The sequence below is a fragment of the Scylla paramamosain genome, chromosome 32, assembly GCF_035594125.1.
Source record: "Scylla paramamosain isolate STU-SP2022 chromosome 32, ASM3559412v1, whole genome shotgun sequence".
NCBI lineage: Eukaryota > Metazoa > Arthropoda > Malacostraca > Decapoda > Portunidae > Scylla > Scylla paramamosain.
Genome location: NC_087182.1, coordinates 18157381 through 18166377, shown reverse-complemented (window position 1 = coordinate 18166377; position 8997 = coordinate 18157381). Strand labels below are relative to the sequence as shown.

Below are 8997 nucleotides of genomic sequence, written 5' to 3'. Positions count from 1 at the left end.
AGCATGTCTATTCTTATTTACTACGAATTTCAAACGTCTTTATCTTTCATAACACTCCGTTGCGTAAAGAACAATGCGTATGTTATTGTGTGCGTTTGAATCTACTCCTGTGTATACAATGACCATTGTAGACTGTGAGCGGAAAGGGGGAAAAGGTTTCACTAATCTTGCCTCGTATGAAATGCTTCAGGCTTTCGTGAGGAACATTTTCAAAGGCCACAGAGGTGGTTAGTCGAGTACTCGGGTTGCCATGATGTCTTTACCCAGTTAGTACTGCAACATCATTATTAAACTTGCTAGAATAAGGAAAAAAAAAATGCTCTTGATAACTCTGGCAACGGTCACTGCAGTCTGTTAATTGAGATAAGATGCGGGAATGAATAACTCCGGCAACGTTCACTGCAGTCTGTTAATTGAGATAAGATGCGGGAATGATCGAGAATGTGATCATTGTTTATCTTTCTGCACATGTTGCCTCTACTCGCCTTTAGGGTCATTCTAGGGCCTCGCTGTTCCCTTAAAAAAAGACATTCTCTCACTTTCATTGCCTTCAGGGAGGATCGAACTCCCGGCCTCTGGTTTACTAGACCAGCGCTCTAGCCACTGAGCTATGAAGGCTTGAGGTAAATGTGATTAAGCGATTTTATCAAACACGTTAATTAAAGGAAGAGTGGAAGATTTATTCCCGTCTCACCTTGACGGGCTGTTATTATTTGTCATGTTAACACTGTATACTTTATTATTATTTTGCTGCTCATGTCAATACCTTCGTTATTATATAGGTTTTTTGAGTGATAGGAAGTTGCACCTGGCGATATAGGTTAGATAATAAATAAAATAGGTAAACTATAAATAAAAAAAAAAAAAAACATTGTTGGTAATGACTCATATAAGAATTAATCACGTACTGTCACTATACTTACCGAAAAAAAATCATGTAGTCTTGTCTATGGGATAGCGAAGAGTAATTATGCAAATTTATTGAAAAAAAAAAAAACTGATGTATATATATGATGTTTGTTCGATTGAAATACATGATTGAGTGTATGTTTGTATTGGGAATTAAAACCTGTCAGCTTGTGTTGGGATGTGGGGGAGGTGCGTGGCTGGAGGAGGGACGGGGGAGAGGGGGGCAGATGAATAGCAGGGGAGCGAGGGAGGGGGAAGGGGACGGGGAGGACCAGCCGGCCATCATGAAATCTGCAATAGCCAACGGGAGGGAAGAATGCAATAATGTATTCTGCGATGGGAAATAATTCTCGTGATTTTACAGTGGAAAGGGGAATGAGAGGCCACGCTGAGGCCTGAGTGGTGCTGATGATGGCCGCGTATGTGTGTGTGTGTGTGTGTGTGTGTATAGGTGTTAATTTCTCCATATGGTATCTACGTAAAAAAATAAAATAAATGAAAAATGGAGTTAGTTTCTACATACACGACCTACGTATGTAAAAAAAAAAAGTAAGGAAAAGAAAAAGAAAACATACAAAATCTAAATAACAGGATACTTAGTGTAATCCAACCAAACAAACTATCTGATTTTTCAGGTTCAATGGTGTGGTGAATTAGGTCTCGTAAATGCTTCGAGCCGGGGTTTTCGTAGTGTTTCGCATCATGTGGGTTCGATGCTTTGAATCATGGATCCGAGGTTATGTACGGTGATTTCTAAGGGAACTGTGTTAGAGTGCCGCCATGGGTCACGGCTTGGTCTCTTGCTAAATAAAGCCATAAGACGACGAAGGGTGTACATATATCCTGCACTACAACTGGTAATGAGTCTTGTACGTGAGAATCCTGCCTGAGTTCGATCCCGGATACTCTCTCTCTCTCTCTCTCTCTCTCTCTCTCTCTCTCTCTCTCTCTCTCTCTCTCAGATCAAAGTTCCAGCGTTTACTGTTTCACGTCATCAGTACATGTTATTTAAGTAACCTTGTATGATTTTACCGAGCAGAAAATTAAGCTACAGGGACTAAAATGTTTAAAATACTTTATTTCATTAAGTTTGAGGCGAAGTAGCGTTTATAAAAGAAGGTTAGACGAATTAATGGATGAGGATGATACAAGGAGATAGGTAGATAGGTATCGTATAGGGACGGTCACGTGTAGGCCTGATGGCTTCTTGCAGCTTCCCTTATTTTTTTATGTTACTATAGACCTGGAAAAGAAAGAAATGGAGATGAAAAAAAAAAAAATTGAAAGTATTACTCGTATAGTTAACACACACACACACACACACACACACACACACGTACGTACGTTTAAACAACAGACTTTCATCCTCTCTTATTTTCAACATCTTTAGTGCTGCACGTGGCTGCTGTTATGACATTCTCTCTCTCTCTCTCTCTCTCTCTCTCTCTCTCTCTCTCTCTCTCTCTCTCTCTCTCTCTCTCGATAATTTTCAGTCAGGCATTAAAATCGGCTCCAGATAAGAGATAATATATCAGATAAGGACACGACTGATCCACCCAACGAAGATAACAAGAGAGTAAAGATGAGTGCGTAAGAAATTTGATAAAGAATGAATGGGAAAATGATGATAATGAATTTTTAAGGAAGTGCGGTGGTAGATTTTTGAGGTTATGTTTATTTTGACTCTCTCTCTCTCTCTCTCTCTCTCTCTCTCTCTCTCTCTCTCTCTCTCTCTCTCTCTCTCTCTCTCTCTCTCTCTCTCTCTCTCTATGGACGTACATGATTATAACTTTTCTAACTTTTTAATTTGTTTAGTTTATTTTTTTTTGTCATTTCATGTATTTCATTATTTTGTTCGTTAGTTTTATTTGGTAGTTATTATTGGTTTGAGTACTTTATTTATTTATTTATTTATTTATTTATTGACTTATTTACTTATTATTAATTTAATTTTTGCAGGCTACGTCCTTACCTATCTTCTGTTACCTGAGAGAGAGAGAGAGAGAGAGAGAGAGAGAGAGAGAGAGAGAGAGAGAGAGAGAGAGAGAGATGGAAGGCAGCAGGTGTTCCTCGTCCTCCTCGTCCTCCTCGTCTTCCTCCTCCTCCTCCTCCTTCTCCTCTTCCTCCTCCTCTGCGATTAGTCTGCGATGGTAAGTGTTCTAAAGTGATTTTTTTTTATTTCTATTTAAAACGTTCACTTTTTTTGTATATCTATTTAGTTATTTAGTTATTTTTACTAGTTGTCACGGGAACTGAATATTGAAGTGTTATTTTTGTTAATTTTACTTTTATTTTATTTATTTATTTATTCATTACATTTTTGATAGTACAATAATAGCAATCATGCGGACTGAGTGTTCAAAAGTGTTATTTCTTTTGTTATTCTACCTTTCTTTTCTCATCTATTCTTTTTCTTTCTTTCTTAATTTATTCATTCATTACTTTCTAGCCTGTATTTTAGTCGCAGTCATGGGGCCTCAAGACTGCGTCACGGTACTCTATCTGTGTTTCAGAATACGAACCTGACAGCGTGGAGTAGCATTAGGTGTGTCAGTGTTTCAGAATACGAACCTGACAGCGTGGAGGAGCATTAGGTATGTCAGTGTTTCAGAATACGAACCTGACAGCGGGGAGGAGCATTGTGTCAGTGTTTCAGAATACGAACCTGACAGCATGAGGAGCATTAGGTGTGTCAGTGTTTCAGAATACGAACCTGACAGCATGGAGGAGCATTAGGTGTGTCAGTGTTTCAGAATACGAACCTGACAGCGTGGAGGAGCATTAGGTATGTCAGTGTTTCAGAATACGAACCTGACAGCATGAGGAGCATTAGGTGTGTCAGTGTTTCAGAATACGAACCTGACAGCGTGGAGGAGCATTAGGTATGTCAGTGTTTCAGAATACGAACCTGACAGCGGGGAGGAGCATTAGGTGTGTTGTGGGGAGTAGACAGGTGTGTTGCGGGGCGTGTAATGTGAGGGAGACTGTGATTAGTGTTGTCAAGGAAATGTTTGATTTTGCAAGTGGAAGAAACTGTTATTTTATTATTTTTTGGTGTTTTTAGGTATTTATTTTATTTATCTATTTTTATTTTTTGGGGAGAAGTTGGAGAAGGGGGGGATAAGTGTGTGTGTGTGTGTGTGTGTGTGTCCCTTCATGTACAGTGCCATTATCATCACCATCATCATCATCATTATTACTATTATTACTATTATCGAAGCATGTCTTGAAAATAATAATAATAAAAAAAACAAGAAAAAAAAGAAAAGAAAAGCAAAGAAAAAAAAAAGAAAGTTTGCTAATGTTTACTTGAGTTTCTCCTGTAAGCAATTTCATTTTCCTTGCTCCGTTTTTTATGCAAATCGATGGATGCATAGAATGTTTAAAGATAACGAACGTATAACGAAGCGATAGGCTGAGAGAGAGAGAGAGAGAGAGAGAGAGAGAGAGAGAGAGAGAGAGAGAGAGAGAGAGAGAGAGAATGGTATATTATGTTGTTGTTGTTGTTTTTTCTTGTTGCTCTTGTTCTTTTTTTTTTTTTTTTTCTTCTTCTTCTTCTTAATTAAGTTCGAATGGAATGTATATTTTGCTGGAAAGGAACGAAGAAAATTCAATAATAATAATAATAATAATAATAATAATAATAATAATAATAATAATAATAATAATAATAGACTTCGTGGACATGATTACGTAGAAAGATAAAAATGAATGACAAGTAAAACGAAAGTAACAAAGAGTGTATGAATAAATAAACGGAAATGAATAATGAAGGAAAAAAGGAAAAATAAAAAGTCAAAAAAGGAAGTGAGAAGTAATGTAAAGAGGAAACAAACATTCTCTCTCTCTCTCTCTCTCTCTCTCTCTCTCTCTCTCTCTCTCTCTCTCTCTCTCTCTCTCTCTCTCTCTCTCTGCCCCCCTTCCCTTTTTCCCCTCCATCTAACAGCTCTCTCTCTCTCTCTCTCTCTCTCTCTCTCTCTCTCTCTCTCTCTCTCTCTCTCTCTCTCTCTCTCTCTCTCTCTCGCACACCTCCATCTCCCTACTCCCTTTAATCAGAGTCAGTCTCTCTCTCTCTCTCTCTCTCTCTCTCTCTCTCTCTCTCTCTCTCTCTCGCTACTCCCTTTTCGCTCTCCTTATCTCCCTTTTCATGCTTCCATATCTTTCCTCCCATTCCTTCCTCCATTCCTTCCTCCCTATCTCTCTCCATTCCTTCTTCCTTCTTCTCCATTCCTTCTCTATTTCTCCCTTTCTCTATTTTCTTGTTTCAGCCATTTCTTTTAATTATCCTTCCTTTCTTTTCATCCTTTTCTTCTTGTTTGGTGTTTTATTTTATCTTTCTCCCTTTTCCCCTTCCTCCTTCATTTCCTTTCCTCCCTTTGTTCGTTTCTCTTCCATTTCTCCCTATTTAATGCTTTGTTCTTCTCATTCATTCCCTTTCTGTTTTTTTTTGTACCTATCTCCTCCATTTCTCCCTATTTCTTCCTTTCCTTCTTTCCATCTCTCTCCCTTTAATCGTAATGTCTCTTTCTGTTTCTCCTCTCCCTTCATTCTCATCATTTATTCTTTTCCTTCCCTCCCTATGTACTTCCTTTATCTTCCATTTCCTCCTCCACCATTTTGCATTTCTGCTTTTCTCACTTTTCCTTCTTCTCTTTCTTCTTTCTATCTTTCTTCCCTATTACATCATTCTCGTTATCTTCCTTCATATATCGTTCTCCCTTTTTTTTTCCAGTTATTTCTTTCTTAACTCTCTCCCCTTCATATCCCTCCCTTCCTTCCCTTCTTTCGCTCCTTTCCCTCCTTTTTTTTCTCCCATTCCTTCTTTTCCTCCCTTTCTTTCCCTTTTCCTTTATAGTTTATCATTCCTCCGTTTTTCCCCTTCTGTCCCTTTCCTTTCGTCAACCCTTCCTTTCCTCCCTTCCCTATCTTTTCCTCCCTTTCCTTTTTTCCCTTACATCCAGTACCTATTTCTTTTTTTTCCCCATCTATCTCTCTTGAACTCTCTTTCCTTTTGTCCCTCTCCTCTCTTCACTTTTTCCCTTTCCTTCTCTCCCTTTCCTTCCCTATTTGCCTTTTGTACAGTACCTAAATTCTTTTTTCCCCATCTGTCTCTCTCTAACTCCGCTTCATATCCCTCCCTCTCTTCCCTCTCTCTCTCCATGGCCTCCGTGCCCCACTGCCCCCTGCCAGCGCCACCCTGCCGCCGTGTCCCCGCGGCTCACCTGTACATGCGGGCCGCCAGGTGCCAACAGGTGGGGAGCTCACCCAACACTCTCACCTTTAAATTGTTATCAATATTTCCAACAGGTGAAAACTCGACCTCCGCACTTCTCCTCCTCCTCCTCCTCCTCCTCCTCCTCCTCCTCCTCCTCCTCCTCCTCCTCCTCCTCCTCCTCCTCCTCCTCCTCCTCTCTTCTTCTCTTCCTATTCATAATCATCGTTCTCCCTCCTCGTTCTTCTCGTTTACACACACATTATATTTCTCTCTCTCTCTCTCTCTCTCTCTCTCTCTCTCTCTCTCTCTCTCTCTCTCTCTCTCTCTCTCTCTCTCTCTCTCTCTCTCTCTCTCTCTCTCTCTCTCTCTCTCTCTCTCTCTCCTCTCTCTCTCTCTCTCTCGTGTGTGTGTGTAATCCGTCATTAAACACTTACATTCTACTTACACAGTAGTAGTAGTAGTAGCAGTAGTAGTTGTTGTTGTTGTATTAGTATTAGTAGTAGTAGTAATAGCAGCAGCAACGGCAGACGTAGTAGTAGTAGTAGTTGTTGTTGTTATTGTTGTTGTGGTAGTAGCGGTGGTAGTAGCGGTAGTAGCAGTAGTAGTAGTAGTAGTAGTAGTAGTAGTAGTAGTAGTAGTAGTAGTGAAATAATGGTAGTAGTAGTAGTAGTAGTAGTAGTAGTAGTAGTGTACTAATACTCATTCTTACAACTGAGTGGGGTAATCAGTGAAAGACTTGTCCTTTTTTGTACGAACTTTAAAGATTCTGAAGTTTAAATCGATCTTCTTACAATATGTAGCGAAATAGATGTAAAAAGATCAAATAAGTGGAGAAATTAAGCCGAATAAGAAAAAAAAATAAATAAAATAACGTCATGTAATAAAAAATAAAACAGAAGAGTGATGATCTAAAAAAAAAGAAAAGATAAATAAACTAATTAATAAAGAAATAAGAAAAAAAAACATAAATAAATAAATAAGTAAATAAATGAAATGAAGTAAAGTAAATATTCACCTTGTAAAAAGTACTGTAAAGTCACGTAGTATAAATAAGTATAATGAATGTATAAGTAAATGAATGAATGAATGAATGAATGAATGAATAAATAGATAATAAATAGACAATGTTACGTTCATGAATAACATTTTCACTTTTAAATGCTTCCGGTGAAAAAAAAAGTATTTGTGGAAAAAAAGGTTCACTTAGAAAAAAAAATGTTTGAAAAAAAATTAGGAAAAAATTGTCGTACATGAAAAAAAAAAAAAAATGTTCGTACATGGAAAAAATATAGAAAAAAAATTTTTCGTGCATGGAAAAAAAAAATCGTGTATGAGAAAAGTTCGTGTATGAAAAATAGAAAAAAAAGTTCGTGTTTTAAAACAAAAAAAAGTTCTTGTATAAAAAAAATGTTCGTGTATGAAAACAAAAAGATTCGTGTATGAAAAATAAAAAAAAAAGTTCGTATATAAAGACAAAAAAAAAAAAATGTTCGCGTATGAAAAAAAATATTCGTGTATGAAAAAAGATCCATGCAAAATAAAGTTTATAAATCAAAGAGTAGAATATGAGTGAAGTCAGCAAAAGTACGCAGTAAGTTTGCTAAAAAGAACCATATTTATGTGAGAAATTCAGAAATTTAATGAAAAAATCTCCCATTTCAGAGAAGTATTTACTATGCAAATTCTCTCTCTCTCTCTCTCTCTCTCTCTCTCTCTCTCTCTCTCTCTCTCTCTCTCTCTCTCTCTCTCTCTCTTGAACGATTAAAATATGCTGTATAAATAGACATAGATAGATTAATGGATTAATAAATTATATATATATATATATATATATATATATATATATATATATATATATAAATATATATATATATATATATATATATATATATATATATATATATATATATATATATATATAGATAGATAGATAGATAGATAGATAGATAGATAGATAGATAGATAGATAGATAGATAAATGGACAGATAAACATTGACAGACAGCCAAATACAACCCAACACAATGGAACACAAAGGAAGAACACGCATCATAACCCTCTCTAGACATAGATAAATAGAAATATAGACGAACAAGACTAAATAGACAAACAGACAAACAGATAAACCAATAAACAGACACCCTGGTAAACAAAACACCAACACAAGGGAACACAAAGGAGGAACACGCATCATACCCTCTCCCGGGGCGGTGTTTGTGATAAGCCGCACTATCTAATCTGGAGTGAGGGGCGCGGGATGGCGGAGGCGTGACAGGAGGCTTCCCTTCCCGCCGCCTCCTGGGGATCAATGAAGCCCTGCCCAGCCTGGAGGGGACGCCGTCTGTGTGCGGGGGAGGCTTGGCAGATGATAGGTGTGTGTGTAGGTGGTGGTGGTGGTGGTGGTGGTGGTGGTCTTAAGTTTTGATTTATCGTTTTTCTATTGTTTTCGTTAGATATAGATTTGTATTTTGTCTGTAAACTACTAAACTACTACTACTACTACTACTATTACTACTACTATTACTACCTCCGCTGTGTGTGTGTGTGTGTGTGTGTGTGTGTGTGTTGAAGATGGTGACAGACTGTGAGGAAGTGTTTGCATTGTGAAGGGCGATTTGATTAGGTTAAGTTTATTTGCGTTACGTCAGGTTACGTTAGGTTAGGACAGGTCAGGTCAGGTCAGATTATGATGACCCATGTGTATTGTAGATCCTGATGCTGACCACCTATGTGACTTACTCGAAGGGTCTTACTTTGAGAACTGAACAGTCAGTCAGTCAGCCAGTCATTCATTCATTCATTCATTCAGTCAGCCAGTCAGTCATTCATTCATTCATTCAGTCAGCCAGTCATTCATTCATTCATTCATTCAGT

The 8997-nt window shown here is 37.8% G+C and overlaps 1 non-coding gene across 1 annotated transcript; it reads right to left on the bottom strand.

Annotated features, from left to right (window-relative positions):
• Window positions 1-545: 545 nt before the first annotated feature.
• Window positions 546-618, bottom strand: Trnat-agu (transfer RNA threonine (anticodon AGU)). Its single transcript has one exon. It is a non-coding gene; the product is annotated as a tRNA-Thr (tRNA).
• Between the last annotated feature and the right edge of the window lie 8379 nt (window positions 619-8997).